The following is a 15796-nucleotide window of genomic DNA, read 5'->3' as shown; positions in this document are numbered from 1 at the left end:
AGGTCCCAATAAACAAGAACTATTGCAGATGTTATATTTTAGCCACAGTTCAAGCCTGAGTGGGAAATACCTGAACTATAACAACAACAGAAATAACCCCTGCACGCTGTACACCAGTGTGGTGTAGTGGTTAGAGTGCTGGACTGAGACCTGGGAAACCAGGGTTCTAATCTCCACTCAGCCATGAACCTCGCTGGGCGGGCTTGGCCAATCACTGTTTCTCAGCCTAATCTACTTCACAGGGTTGTTGTGAGGATAAAATGGGGCGAGGGAAAACCATGTGCATCACCTAGATATCCCTGGAGTGAAGGTGAGATATACACGTAATACATTACTAAATGAGGCAGTGGAAAAATTTAGAGGAATTTTGTTCCTATTGAAATCAGGCACCTAGAATTTAAATATTGAATAAAAACACTTTTTGCTTCACTGAGCATTTATAGAAAATAGATTTTATCCAGTGTTCATCATCTGTTCTACATTTTATGATTTTCAGAATGTGATTACGTTTTAATGATTTTTCTGTACACCACCATGCTATTTTTTGTCATGACTTTTGTCATGACAAATAGTCTTTAAAGTTTAAAATGATTGGCGGTGAAAGTAATTTCCCAGTCCTGTTTGGGCCATTGAACTTCAGTAACTTTTCCTCTATGAGTAAAATTCACTAACAAAAATGTTAGTTGTGAAGTTTAGTTAGGGATAGGTGATGCTAGCGATTTGTCTGTAGTCTATGTAACACAGGTTAGATAGATAGACCCTATTAGATCAAACCATGGTGTGATAACCTGGGTTGCTTTAACTAGCCAAAGTTCAGCCATTGCGGTAAAACTTCAGTTAGTTCTAAAGCAGGAGTGGGCAAACTGCGGCCCTCAGCCTGATTTTATGTGGTTAGCAAGGAGGAGCAAAATGGGTGACAGGGGTAGCAAGCAGCGGCATAGCTAGTTGCTCGGGTGCCAGGTGTAGCCCACATGTCCTGCAGCTAGGGGCGGGTCGAGCCGGCCATGGGGGTGGAGTGAGCCAGCCAGGGAGAGAGTCTTTTGATGTCCTCCTTGTGCACAAAGGAGAAGAAGGCGGCAGCAGCAAGCAACCCTGAGGCTTTATGGAGTCTTCATTGCTAAACCATGGTTTAGTGTAATGCCTGAACTGGGACACTATCGTTATGCAAACACGTATTCTTTATGAAAAGAGCACAAGATCTACGAAAGTCTAGTGAGGGACAACCATATTAGAAATCACTTTATAAACAAGCAAATAATTTAAGCGTTTCCAGACAGGATAATGCTACTACGCACGTGGAGTTTTAGCAATGCCCCGTCACACAGGCTGATCTTTTAAACTGGGCTTTGGACCAAGTTTTGCAATAGGAGATGCTGGGCAAAGGGAGGAAAAGCAGTTTTCTGTCATGAAGAAGCAGGTGTAAAATGTCAACTTGGCGTGGGTGGAAGACCGATGAGGCGCAAATACCAGCCGAAAGAGACCAGCTTACCATAGAGAGGGGGGACTGCTGTCACAAGGCACCCTGTACCACAAAAAGATATAGGCAGGAAGCGAGCAATCTAGTTTAAACAGGGCTGCATGCTTACACACTTTGTGTGTGTGTGTGTGTGTGTGTGTGTAACTCATACACAAAGGACATTTTTAGCACAGAACACCACATGGGCTTTATTTAACGAGCTGAAGTCCTGCAAGGAATGCACATAACTAAGATACTTGTAATTAAAATACCTGGAATATTATTTTCATGAACATGACAGGTGCCAATCTACAGTTGCTTGGCAGATTGCATGACCATACAATATCCTCCGTGATGAGCAGAAGATAAGCATTCTCAATTTAGGGACCCAGATTTTTTTTAAAAAAAAACAAGAGCTGGATCCAGAGAAGCACGAATGGGACTCGGCTCGCCCAACGGGACTTCTCTGGCTCCTCCTGTCCACTGCATCTCCCTTGGTCTTCCAAAAGCTACTTCTGAGGATCAAGGGACTTTCATGAACAGTGTGGGGATATTATAGGGCTTTAGCAGAATGGAGAGTGGGGAAATCAGTAGAATTCAAAGGGCTACTTTGTGTGAATGCAAGCATATTTCTGCTCATGAAGTACTCCTTTGGATCAATGTCATAATGAAAAAGGGCTGCTTTCCACCTTATGTCTGATTCTTCGTCATTCCTGCTTTAACTCCCCCCTCCCTGCACAACCAATGAGGGACAGAAACTCCCCCACTTCCCCCAAAGTGGAAAAATGTTATTAGAATTCTAAAAAGTATCTGAGATAAATGAGACACCCCAGTGTCTTATGCCGACTTCTGCTTCAGTAAATATGCCTTACTATTCACTCCTGAGAAAGTTCAGTGAGGGTGGTATGCACACACTCAGAGTCTTTGATTGTTGTGCACAAGGCCTGGCTTCTTCTCACACACCTATGCTCCAAGGTTAAGATCATGCCCTGTGTAGTTACAGGAACTTAAGTTTCACAGGTCCTTAAGCTATCAGGCGTAAAACCTGCCATGCAGTCAAAGGAGTGAGTATCAAAAGAACACCAGATTTGCCCTAGTCCCTGGTCATTCTGGTCACACCACCGTATTGCTCAGGCTCACACTGCACATAAGTATCTTGGAGTGCTGAACTCAGGCCATGGCCGTGCTCACAGGCAGGCAGTGTGCATGTGAAGTGGTGCTCGCATATGCACCCACTAGGATTTGCACAATCTCAGTGACTTCACAAAAATACCACTGTAAGCGTACAGGCCTATGATATAGGTTCCCAAGGAGCTCAACTCAGCTACAAATCTGGTAGCTAGGGTACCACCCAGTTTGCACCCGGTCAAGTTCTTTCTGTCCGACCAACTCTCTTCGTGATACTAAAATCACCACCTCACATCTAAACAAGCCCATCCAACTGTAGCGCACTGATTTTTTCTTGCCACCCGAAACAACACTTTGGAGCATTATTCCTGTTTTCCACGTGTGAAAGGGAAGACGAAAAGTTTGCTAAGTACCATCCGGTCCATCAAAATCAATACCGTCTATGTTGGCTGGCTGCAGCTCTCTGGGGATTTCAGCGAAGGATTTCTACCTACGCCATCTGGACATGCCAGGAATTGAACCCAAGACTTCTGCATCTAAAGCAAATGCTTTGCCACTGAGCTATGACCCTTCTCTATTCAACTGTGATTCTTTGATTCTAGGAATAATTGGATTTCTGTTTGGATTTGAAGAAACAAGAATGCAGGAGTAGCTTCAATGTAAAATTGAAAAATACTGATCAATATACATAGACTGCCCAATGAATTTTCATTTTTTTAAAAACATCTCAGGGGCATTTTGCTATAGAAGTTTTTTGTTTCGTTTTTAAGTGTAACACATGTCAACTCACTGGTCTGCCGCAAGCAAGGTGGAAAGAGCAAAAAAATGGTATGTTTACTGTATTCCTGTCTAGACTTGGGTTTGTGATGAGTAATGAAGACCTCAGTTTAAAGTTGTAGTGATCTCCATTGACAATTATGTTGTCAGGTGACTCCCACTCAGGTGGTCCCACTCCCGTGTAGAAGTTGGCCTAATGAGGAGGAGAAGATCCTGGTTTAAATTCCTGCTCAGATTGCAAACTGACCAGGTAACCCAGGGTAAATCATACTCCCTGACATTCAGCTCCCCATGTGTAAGATGAGAATTGACCTCAAAAAGAAGCTGAGGTATGAAACTCAGAATTGCAGAGTTGAAAGAGACCCTGAGGATCATCTAGTCCAACGCCCTGCAATGCAGCTGCCCCAGACAGGGATCGAACCCGCAACCCTGCCGTTATCAGCACCATGCGCTAACCAACTGCAGGTTTCAGGGTCTCTGGATAGCACTTTTGCTATTTTAATATGTAGTGATTCATAAAATGCTATGAATCATGGCAAACCAAACAACCTAAAACCCAAGTTGTTCTGATTTACGCCACCAACATAACCCCTTTACACAAAAACAGAAGTATCTTGCAGGTGTCTTAGAGTAAGAACAGGAGAGCCTTGTATTCTGTCCTGAGCTTCTTGGGGCAAAGCCAGTCACTATCTCAAAGCTTCTTGAAGAGTCGCTCAGTGGCTGATGAGCAGAGCAAGCAGAAGGGCCCGCGAATTTCCATCTTGAAATTCTGTGGTCCAGTTGTGATCCAATACATCTGGGGGGCACTTCGTTGGGAAAGGCCATCTGGTGGGGCAGAGGGGGCCGGTGGGCAGCTAGATCAATATGGTTTGGCCTATGTGACAGAAAAACCTGGGTTTGTGGTTTCCTAAGGTAAAGGACCCCTGACCATCAGGTCCAGTCGTGTCCGACTCTGGGGTTGCGGCGCTCATCTCGCTCTATAGGCCGAGGGAGCCGGCGTTTGTCCGCAGACAGCTTCCGGGTCATGTGGCCAGCATGACAAAGCCGCTTCTGGCGAACCAGAGCAGCGCACGGAAACGCCGTTTACCTTCCCGCCGGAGCGGTACCTATTTATCTACTTGCACTTTGACGTGCTTTTGAACTGCTAGGTGGGCAGGAGCTGGGACCGAGCAACGGGAGTTTACCCCGTGGCAGGGATTCGAACCGCCGACCTTCTGATCAGCAAGCCCTAGGCTTCTGTGGTTTAACCCACAGCGCCACCTGGGTCCCTTTGTGGTTTCCTACCTGTGTCTTATCCAACCACTGCTTCGTTCTGAAGTCAACCACCCAGTGAATTGCAGTTAGACTAGGTAGCGAGCGCAGAAGTTTTAAACTGTCCCAATTATGAAAGGTGGTATACAAATACCGTATATGAAAACTAACAAACATGCTCCAATCGGACAAGGAGAAAGATTTGTGCTCCAAGTTAAGCGACTCATTATAAAACCACATAGAAGCAAAACACATAAATATTATTCATGAATGTTCTGAACAGTTTAGCTGCTTTATGAAAATACTTTAGGATAATTCTAACATCACTCTAGAAACAATAAGCTCCCTTTTTCATCCTTTATGGGTTGTTTTCTTTTCACCAGCTTTCTCGGAGCATGCAACCACTACCCCCTCTTCCCATATTGGTTCAATTTATTGTGGATGCATGAGAGACTTTACCTCTTTCTTCCAAGTTTAAACTAATTTTCTGAATAATAATTTTCTCCCCTCCACTTCTCTGAACACAAAACTAACGGCACACCTCTGAATTCTCTGCTGCCATACATACTTTAAGAAGGCGTAGTTTCACCTGCTCACGTCTGAAGTTGCTGACCAGACCACCTTATTAAAGAGCAGATTGCTATTTTAAAAAATTAAATGTACGTATTGCCTTTCTGTGCATACCACAACCAGACGCCGGCTCACAAAACAGTTGAAGCATAACAACGAAGTAAATTGCATCACGTTGACGGTAAAATGAACACACAGACGTGCCTTATACGTTTATTTTTACCCAATTTTGTCCTGCAAGGCAATGATGAAAACTCAGGACAGCTTACAAATCAACATGAAAGTAAGCATTAAAACTAACAACAACAACAATGAACAAGACAAGAGCAGCAATATCCAGTGTGTTGCAGAGGTTAGAGCGTTGGACTAGGACCAGGGAGACCCAGGTTCAAATCCCCCACTCAGCCACAAAGCTCACTGGGTGAACAGGCAACAGACACTAATAACAAATAGATCAGTTTCTCATTTTTGTGCATAAATACACACAGCCTCCCCCATCACATGTAGTTTGGCCCTAACACAGAGGCCCTTTTTTCAACCCTTCTACTGCAGATACTTTAAAGTCCTACAGCCCAAGGGACACATGAGGCCTAAAGAGGAGGGGGGAAAGCGGGAAAGCGGGAGGCAGCAGAAAGAGAGAGAAAATGCCCACCCACTTTTGCCGACGTGATCATCCAACTCATTTTGGATTAGGTACTTAATTCTTATAACCTTCCCTACACTTTTTTATTTTATTTCTATAAATGACACAAAAGGGTCTCGTGGTTTCGATATATTCATCTACTTTACTCCATTCCAAAATACGGCATAAATTCTGCCGATTCAAAATTTAAATGCTTGGGATAGAACTCAACATAGTGCTGAAAAGATCATTCCATAATTGAAAGCATTTGCATGCCACATGGCACAATCTCCCATCTCCTGTCGCCGATGTCCTTCTGATCAGATTTTTTTTGGGGGGGAGCACAGGGGCATGCAGCAGAAGGAGGAAAGGGAAGGTCTTGTTGTGTTAGGGGGGCTTGTGGTCTCTGCTAGTGTAGCTACTTAGTTGAAAGTGGCCTTTGAAATATTCCTGTTTTTCCCCCTGAAAGCAGACACAGGAGAAACTGCATTTGATGCCAAGAATGTGATGTTAGTTCTGAGAATAAGGCAGAAGCAGGTTTGTTTTAAATATAAATACTGTACCCTGTCTTATTTTCAACAACAACAAATCCAAATCAGAAAGTTATCATGGTCGAAGCAATTTACAATCAACATCCCAATATTTTAGCATTTCAGGTTTAATACCCTTCGAAAGAATAGTTGTAAAACTGAGCTCTGATGGGTCTCATTATGTAACTAGTACCAGTTACATTTTTTTCTAGATTTTGTTTTTACAAATATGAATTAGTAAATAAAGCAATAAGCAAGCCAAATATAAACAGCAACAACTGAACACTTACTGTCCCACCCACTTAACATAATTTCTTTGTTGCCAAAAGGCAGATTCTACAAGAACAGTGTACGTATGCCATTACTTTAAGGATTAAAATCCAATTCTTTTGTATGCTGTAACATAATATTACTTTTCTTAAAATCTCGTTATTTCTGATGTTCTAGTTCAAATGTGTTGTAGTAAAATGAAATACATAATCTTATTGCATTCAGGAAGAGAGAAAAAAACCTCAAAGGCTGCAATCTTATACTCATTACCTCACTAAACTCAATGTTGCTTACTTCTGAGTAGATGTGAATAGGATTGAACTCCCTATGGAGGAGGTGAGGGAGGGAAAAATACTGATTTCAAAAGACTGCCGATCTCGAATGTTTTTTCTTTACCTCTATTGATGAACGCACCATGTCCTCTTTTGTTTTAAGGAAACACTCTGGCTTTTTTTTGGGGGGGGGAACCCCTAACATTATCTAATGGTCACATCAGTCCTGAAGTTATACGACTCTAGAAGTCAGTTTCAAGTAGGCCCTACCGGGTACATTCAAAGCCAGGCCGTTAAGCCTTTAAAAGAAGGGGGAAAGGATTATACCCAAATGTTGTTGATTCTCAGAGTCCTTGTTCCGTGTTCTCACAATCCTCAACATTTTTCAGGAGAGACTTATCGGGGGATCTTTGATGTTTTATGCCAGATACTTGGTGCATTTAACAGGGAACCTGCACGTTCATAATTCTCTCTAATGCCACGACTGAACAGCATGTCATGGGTGACATGAGTAGCTGTTATCTTGAATCTTCCATTCAGATTTAATGTCAGACAGGGATATATATCTAAACATGTGTCTGCCTTAACATGCCCAATGTCAAGTTTAGAATTTCAAAGAACATTTAGGGGATTGGTCCACGGCTATCAAAGACCATTGCAGTCGCATTAATACCAAAGCCATCCAAATGATGTTTCTACTATGCAGTCTTGAAGTGCTAGATGTTTTGATGGTATTTTAAATTGTTTATTTGTTAAATTTATACCCCACTTTCTGTGTGGAGTGCCCATGGGGTTGATGCCAAAGGGAATCTCATTAAAAACAACAACCGAAAGATTTGCACCATAAACACGAAACAAATCCTTACCTGTTACAGCAACGTTTAAGCTTTCAGAATACAAAATGCAGAAGAACTACCAGATATGGTGTTCTCCGATGGCCCGATCCAACAGGAAGTAGCTCTACACAATTCCTACTGAAATAAATGGAAGTCGCTCAAATGCTCGGGAACTTCTGGTAGATTATCCCATGCCATATCATCGAGTGTTTTCTCAGCATGCATGCATGAATAGGAAAGAAAACCGGCTTAGCCATTTAGATCAGCCAGCATGTAAAGTTAATGGGCCAGAAGCGATAAACGGAGGCATTTCTCATAGCCTCGCACACTCTGTGTGTGCACTGCTAAATTGAAAGGATTACTTCTGTGCTAGCAGTCAGAACATGTACAATTTGAAACGGTAGCACCGTCCATATTAAATAAAAGTGTTCACATGAGAGCAAAAGCTGTACATCAGTAATTTAATCACCGGGGCCAGAGTCTGTTCGTTTGTTGTTCTCGACAAAAAGGTGATGCCAGGTGTTTCATACTTGCCTGGCTATTAGTTTTCTAGACTAATAAGTAAATTGCAACAGCCTCATTTGAATTTAGTGTTTAAAAATGCAGGCCACCATCTGGCACACTGTTAATGCACATTCAAGAACAAGTAAATTCAGGCTTTGGGTGAACACAACCCTGGACTGGGTTTGTGGCACAGTAAGCCCTAATTTGCATGTGATGGTAAAGCAAACCATGGTTTATCACAAATTAGCAAACGTGCAGGCTACCGGAGGGGAGATTATGTCTGCTTTGTTTGCCCCTGGTCATTCTCCTGCTATGTTAAGCCACGATTTTGCTTAGTGTGTCATCTAAACCTAGGCTTGTGGTTTAGTTCTTCTGGACAAACCACATGCTATAAAACACAGGACAAACCTTGGTTACAGCTCTTCAGTAGTCTGCAGAGAAGTAAACCACGAGTCAAGGTTTGGCTTAGCTCCCCAGGAGTTTGCACATTTGCTCATTCGTGCTGCCATTGTTTGCATGCTCACGAGTTGTAGCATTTCAGGCACATGTACCCTATACAATATACCATAACTTTGGCTCAGCAAAGGCATGTTAAAAGTACTCTATAAAGCCCCATTGATTTCAATGGAAGCGTTAAGCAAATTCTTAACAAGAGTTATTTTAAAGTTCCATTAACTGTAGTTGGTTTGCACCCATTTTTAAAAAATATTAAAGCTTAAGAACGGAACGTTGCTAAACATGCCTTCTCTGTGGCAAAAACTTACTGATAAAAGACTATTCCAAGATTTTAGAATGTTTTGAAAATATGGGAGAAACATACTCCCATCTGTAATTTTGTACAATATCGCTCTGGTTACACTCTTAAAACAAAACTCTTTTCTTCCTCCCTGTAGGCTTCTTACAAGGCCACGAATAAGAACAGAACATATGACTGTGCAATAGAAACAAATTACAGCTTTTTACATACACTGGGTCGACTACATCTACCGACATGACACAATTAACGTGCTAACAGATAGCATAGTTGTCCACAAAAGATGACACTTTTAGGGTTGTTGTTTAAAAAATATATCCAAACAAAACCATGCACTTCTTTTGTTATCAGCACAAACCATGACAAAGAGTGGCAGTGCAATGCTATAACTACAACTATAACTAAAGGAAACATCTGCCATATATATACCTAGAAGCAGGTTTTCTCTCTTATTATGTACCAGTATTTTGCTCATTGCCCTTTGCATCTTTCTCTGCATATTGCTACTTTTTTCATGAAAAGCACTGGAGAAGAAGCCTCACTTTCTAGTTTATCCCCCAAAACATTCTAGAAGGGAGCGGAGGCAAATAGTACTCATCTGTATCATTCACACCCAGAAGTGAACACTCAGCCCTTCTTTCCACCAGTGCAGCAGAAACCAACCGTATTCTCCTTGCAGGAACGAACAAAAACTTTTCAGAAACATTGTTTTTAGAACTGTTCCGTGCAAAGTTGTTCTCCCTCTATTTATTTGTTTTTTGTTATAATTGATTTTATCCTGCTTTCAGGATATAAATCCTTTCTAATATTTCCCCTGTAAAATTACAGCAAAGAATCCCACCAGACCTCTCTACAACAGCCTGTTGACCTACCGTAAGCTCCCATGGTACAGTTGCTGAAATGCAGCTCTCTCGTTATTCCTCCAGCTACCTAATTGTGGGATTTATCTTCACCCGATATTAACAGGGTGTTTGTTAAACACCATTAGAACAGTTAAGATCTATAAATAAAGATTAGGCATTGTCTTCATCCATTTTTGGTGGCCCTCTGTTCGGGCTGTTTTCTGAACTGACTTGTGAGATAAATGTAACCGAAAAGGGATAAGCTCACTTGGGGTGGCTTTTCTGCCAGAAAAGAAAGTAAAGAGAGGACCAAGAAAAGACAATTTCTTCTCTCTTAATCACTCTGTTTGTTTAGCTCTTATTCCTGCTTGCATCTGGCTGAGTTTGCATTACTTTGCTTTATAGAATGGTGAGTGGGAGCCACAGACACACTTAAACAAGGGAAATTATTGCTGGGCTGAATTATGCATATAAAGACTTTTTTTGTTTAAGCTGCTTGTGATAATTTCAGATTTGGTTACAAGGCGACTGTAGCCACAAGAGGTAGCAAAAGTTGGAAAAACCACCACAGCTGAAATAATTTATACCTGGCAATGAATCTGTTGTGATCCTTTTACGGTTTCATAAGGCAAAATATAACCGTTACCACGTTCTCTCTTGCATCTATGCAGATTTTTTTTATTTTATTCTTATTTTAAAGTTATAAACTGATAAAACCAAAAAGCCTCCAGGTATTCCTCCCCCCTGCCAGCACAACTCTTCATTTATCCACACAGCATAGTCAGAGGCATCTGAAACATTCCTTTACAACCAACCAAATTACCTCAAGGGTAAATCTCTTGTTAGTGTTTTTCCTTTTCTAAATAAATAAGATTTTTATCTGGCTACAGTTTACACTCTATGCATTAAAACAGAGAGCATGATCTAACCAAAGCTCCGCATTTTTAAGTCCCACTGATCTCAACGGCAAGTTAATTACTGTATCCCATTGAGTTCAATGGCACAGAAATGTGCTTATTTTGGCTGAGTTTCACCCAGCATATGTAAACTGACAATTTCATTTTAACCTTAATTGTTTTAATTCATTTCGGGGAGGGAAGGAGTCACTTTCTCATAAATGCAATTATGTTTTCTGGTTTACACACTGGTAAATCTCCAAAACACAGTTCCTTCAAATAATAATAATAATAATAATAATAATAATAGTAATAATAATAATTCTGGTAACAATTTTCTCATTAAGTGGCTCATCCTATGAATTTGCTGCACGAGGAGATTATAGGAAAGATTAGTAATTAGTAGCTTTCAGCTTCACTAGCCAGAGACAGCATGAATCGACATGTCAATACCAAAATTTATCTGAGAAAATGAGATTGTGTATGCCACAGGAACGCAGCCCAATAACAATACAAGTATTCGTTAATGACATTATGCAGAGAGATGGACACTATTAATGCCTAAGGCTGTGATCCTATACAAGCTTACCTGGAAATAAGCTGCATTGAATTCAATGGGATTTACTTTGGTTCAAGACTGCACTGTTTATGTAGGCAAAATATGAGTAGACCAAAAAAAACAAAGCCCATACAATTCTGCACTTACATGTGTATTATTTTTAAACACTTTATTATGAAAGGTAAAATCCTGAGATAAAAAGCTCCCAGAACAAAGTTAATGCAGCAAGGCCTAATACCACATTAAACTAATGTCTAGAATGCCAGTCACCAATGAGATGTGTTCCTTTTCCGGCCACAGTTATACATTCAGGTGGGAATATGGAGTCATCACAATAGAACCCTCTAGAAGGCGGGCACAGATTCTTGCTGGTAATTTTCTTCACCACCATTATTAACAAAGCAGCTTCAAATATACAGGTCTTCATCTTTACCACAACTACAGGTCCAGAGCATTTCATCCATGTGGTGATGTTACAGATCCATGCAGCCAGAATCACCATGCAAATACTTAAAGCAAAAGGAGAAAAATAATAATATGAAAACTACACCACCTTCCAGAACACAGCGGTCCTTAGGACCTGTGACACATTGTTGATTTATGATACTCCTGAAGCTATGTTCTGCACTGTCTTGGGTGTGTGGAGCGCTTCTCCTGAACCAACGCTATTGTGAGTTGCCAGATTTAAAAATCTCATTTCAAGACTACTGTCCTTGGAATGCAGTTGGTGCTGTCAAAAAATGGCTGTGCTTTGAAATTCTTATGTTTCATTTACAGCGTATTAAGAGAGAGGAAACCCCACATAATTTGGATGGCTTGTGTCGAAGCAAATATGAACCGAGCTGTATCTTAAAAAGAAGAAAAAAGCTTCAGGGGTGCAATCCAACTTAAAAGAAAATCTATGTGCTACAGTAAAACAGGGGAATCCATCAGGGGGCAAAAGGACTAGAATATAGTATTTAACTATTCTCATCTTCAATTATGTCTCCTCTCTTGTCAGGATCAGCACCCAGAAGATTATGGAAGTCAGACGTAAGTTAGTAGCCCTGCTTAGGAAAGAAATAACTTCCTTGAGATATTCTAAATGCTGTTTCCTGTAAGTAAACCTTTGCACCAAGAAGACTGAACCCAAAAACTGGCCCATTGCTTTAAGAATGTTAAGGGATGCATACACCTGACACTGCCTCCAAGAAAACAGATACGGAACAATAGAAAAGTGGTTCACTGCATGTATTTTGAAAGTTCAGTAATTAATCCAAAAGGAGCATATCAATCTAATAAAGATTGGCCGAGAAACACAGCAATCTGTACACTATAAACTTCCTCCAAGGGCCTTTCTCAGAGCGCAAATATTCAATTTCACACTTAAATGCTTATTTAATATGTATAAATCACATTAACTTTTCTTCTTGAAACAGTAAATCAATTCTACTTTTTCGTAATAAAGCCTTTTTTTTACATTCTCCTTCTTAAAGTCTCGCCATCATATTAAAATTGAATGTTGATAGAACATACAAATCTAGACATACCTTGTATGCTTGGAACAATTATTATTATTGTTATTGTTATTGTTATTATTATTATATTAAAATAGATTAAAATATTTGATCCTAAAGCAAAATGGCTTCCATAGCTTATATTACAAATGCCGTATTTACAGATTATACTATTCTCATTGGTAAAAGCACCAGGACATTATACGGGCAAATTCCCATTCACTTGCAACTTTATTTTCGTTTTTAAAACAGAGAACTCTTGCTCGCTGGTGTTCCTGTGTGGCGAATGCTAAATAATGCACACATTAAAAACTTGAAACAGATGTAAAGCTATGATTGATGCCACATTTACAGGATCAATAACATTCATTACGTGCACCTTTTCAATTATAGTGGCATTACTAAGGTCTCAATTAATATTTGGGGTGTTCAAAACATTCTATCTAGAACATATAAAAACAGGAGCACTGATCTCTCTAATGATAGCTAAATATAGTTCTACATGGTGTAACAAACTGAGTATTTTTTCCCCTTCGTTGCCATGTTAATTTTCTTGAAATAAACATTTTTTATCATCACTGATGGGTTACCTATACAGTTTTGACACACAACTGAAACTCTCTCATGCCTACATTATATCCACTCCACTTGATGAAATGCCCCAAAACTATGCACTAATACTCAACTAATGATTAAGACAGAATTAGCATTCACCTACTCGAAATAAGGCAAGAGGTTTGATAAGGCTCTTGCAGACGCATTCAAGATGCAGGGAAATCTCTCCATATGTTGTGAAACAAAAATTACTCAGAAAACGTTTGTCAAAATAATAGCCTAATAATAATCTTTTTTGCAAAGTATTCCTAACGCAATGCTATTAGAGAGAGAAAGGATCTGTCAAGATTCCACAGCAAGTGGATAGATATGTAAATTAAAAAAAACAACAACCTCATCACTGAATAGTAAACAAGTGGGGGGGGGAATCCTTATACACATCAACCACTCACTTTTTTGAGCTACAACGGCATAAAACATATTTAGAGCCTCCCACCCCGCTTCCCAAAGCCACCTGGGACACGCATATATAGACACGCGCGCGTGGATTTTAAAGTTATGAAATACTTGGAACGCGTAAAATGAGAGAGAACGCGAGCTAGTGTATGGAGAAGGAGCGCGTTTTTCTCCTTTCAGAAGAAAAGGTGAGGGAAAGCGACCAAGAGTGGGGAGAGATGTCACCCAACATTTAAGATCTAAGGCAGCAGTCCCTCCCCCGAAGAAGCCTTTATGAAAAGAAATGTCCCGTTGGGGAGGTTTAAGGACGGTTCCCAGCCCCGGTAACCACCACCCCACCCGGCCCGGGCAAGTGAATGCGCTTGGGGATCTCCAAGTGCGCAAAGCATCGCTCGCCTCCACCCGGCGCCCCTTTGCCAAAATCGTGAACGGGGAGGGGGGGGTGGAGAGAAGAGGGAGGAGGGCACTGCATCGCGGCGGGGGTCCCGTCCACTCACCGCAAGTTGCCGCAGAGCGTCTGGCGCCGCCGGGCTCCTGTCCCCGCAGCCGCCTGCGCGCCAGGAGAAGAACGAGCGCGCGAGGCCGCCTGCGCTCCGGACAGCCGCTGCCGCTCCGAGCTGGAGAAGTCCGCAGCAGCAGGAAAAGCGCGCACCGTTCTCTCCCTTTCGAGCAACGTGCCCAGCAAACTCCTCACGCCGCCGCGCCAGTGAGCATGTGCGCGCGAGGTCCGCACATGCCCACTCAGGAGCAAGGATGCTGCCGCTCTGCCCTTACCTTGCCCTTTACCTAAAGTTCAACGGCTCCTTCGCACACGCGCGCCCAGGAGTCCTCGGTGGGTGGGTGGGGAGAGGCGGCCGGCGAGGGTGCGCGCGTCCAGGAAAGAGCGAATGAGTGAACGAGGGAGGGAGGGACGGAGAGGGCGGGAGGCGAGGGAAAGAGAGACACACCGGCGAGTTGTTATATTCTAACCAAGGAGGTCTGGGAGGAGAGAGAACAGCGAAACTTACTTTCTAACTACAAAGTAAAAAAATAACAAAATTCCTTCCAGTAGCACCTTAGAGACCAACTAAGTTTGTTCTTGGTATGAGCTTTCGTATGCGTGCACACTTCTTCAGATACCTTACTACAGTACACTTGGTAAAGTTGCTTGCAAACAGAACATCTCCCGTTACCTTGCGCCGAATTGTAACCCGAGGAGTGATTTCCAGGAGCCTGCGCTTGGTGATTACATGTCGCAAGAGACAGGCGATCGTCGAAGAATGGGCTAGCGCGCGGACCCGCTAGCTCGACTCACTTGCAGATTTGTTCTACTAGTCCCCCCTCCCCACCCACTTTTTAAATGGTAGGCCTATCTTTCCCTGCTAAGTCTCCAGCGCAGGTCGCTTTCTTTAAAGTGAACTCTTATTTACTTGCAGTGCGCGCGCAACGCTCTGCAATGTTCCTTGATTCCAACGAGGCTTACTTACTCCCTAGGAACCGTACTTAGGATTGCAACCCTGAAGTTTTAAAGTCAAGGTATGTTGCCCAGTATACCCTGACAATCCTACTCACATTGTAAGCTGTTCAGCTTTCAGTTAAGAATTTTTTTGGGGTTTGCTGCGTAGTAAGTGTGCACAGGACTGCAGCCTTACTTGGAAATATCTCCCTTTGACTTCAGGACGGCTGCTGAGCCTGAGCAAGGCATTCTTAAAACAAATTTTTTTAAAAAATCCTTCCAGTAGCACCTTAGAGACCAACTAAGTTTGTTCTTGGTATGAGCTTTCGTGTGCATGCACACTTCTTCAGATACCACACGAAAGCTCATACCAAGAACAAACTTAGTTGGTCTCTAAGGTGCTACTGGAAGGAATTTTATTATTTTTTATTTTGTTTTGACTATGGCAGACCAACACCTGTAAAAGGCATTCTTAGTTTGGGAAGACTGCAACTTGGTCCTTGCCTTGTGTGGCTGCCAACACACCATCACCAGCGTATTTTCCACCTCACCAGGGAGAACCTGAAGTGACTGCAACACTCTGCAAG

General features: G+C 41.9%; 1 protein-coding gene across 1 annotated transcript in view; it reads right to left on the bottom strand.

Annotated features, from left to right (window-relative positions):
• Nucleotides 1–14542, bottom strand: part of EYA2 (EYA transcriptional coactivator and phosphatase 2) — a 132851-nt gene extending 118309 nt beyond the window's left edge. Inside the window, 1 exon segment of the mRNA XM_033153481.1 lies at nucleotides 14272–14542. The gene's annotated coding sequence lies outside the window, so the exon portion shown is untranslated.
• Between the last annotated feature and the right edge of the window lie 1254 nt (nucleotides 14543–15796).

Source organism: Lacerta agilis, chromosome 6 (assembly GCF_009819535.1).
Source record: "Lacerta agilis isolate rLacAgi1 chromosome 6, rLacAgi1.pri, whole genome shotgun sequence".
Taxonomy (NCBI): Eukaryota; Metazoa; Chordata; class Lepidosauria; order Squamata; family Lacertidae; genus Lacerta; species Lacerta agilis.
This window is presented reverse-complemented; position numbering and strand designations above follow the sequence as displayed.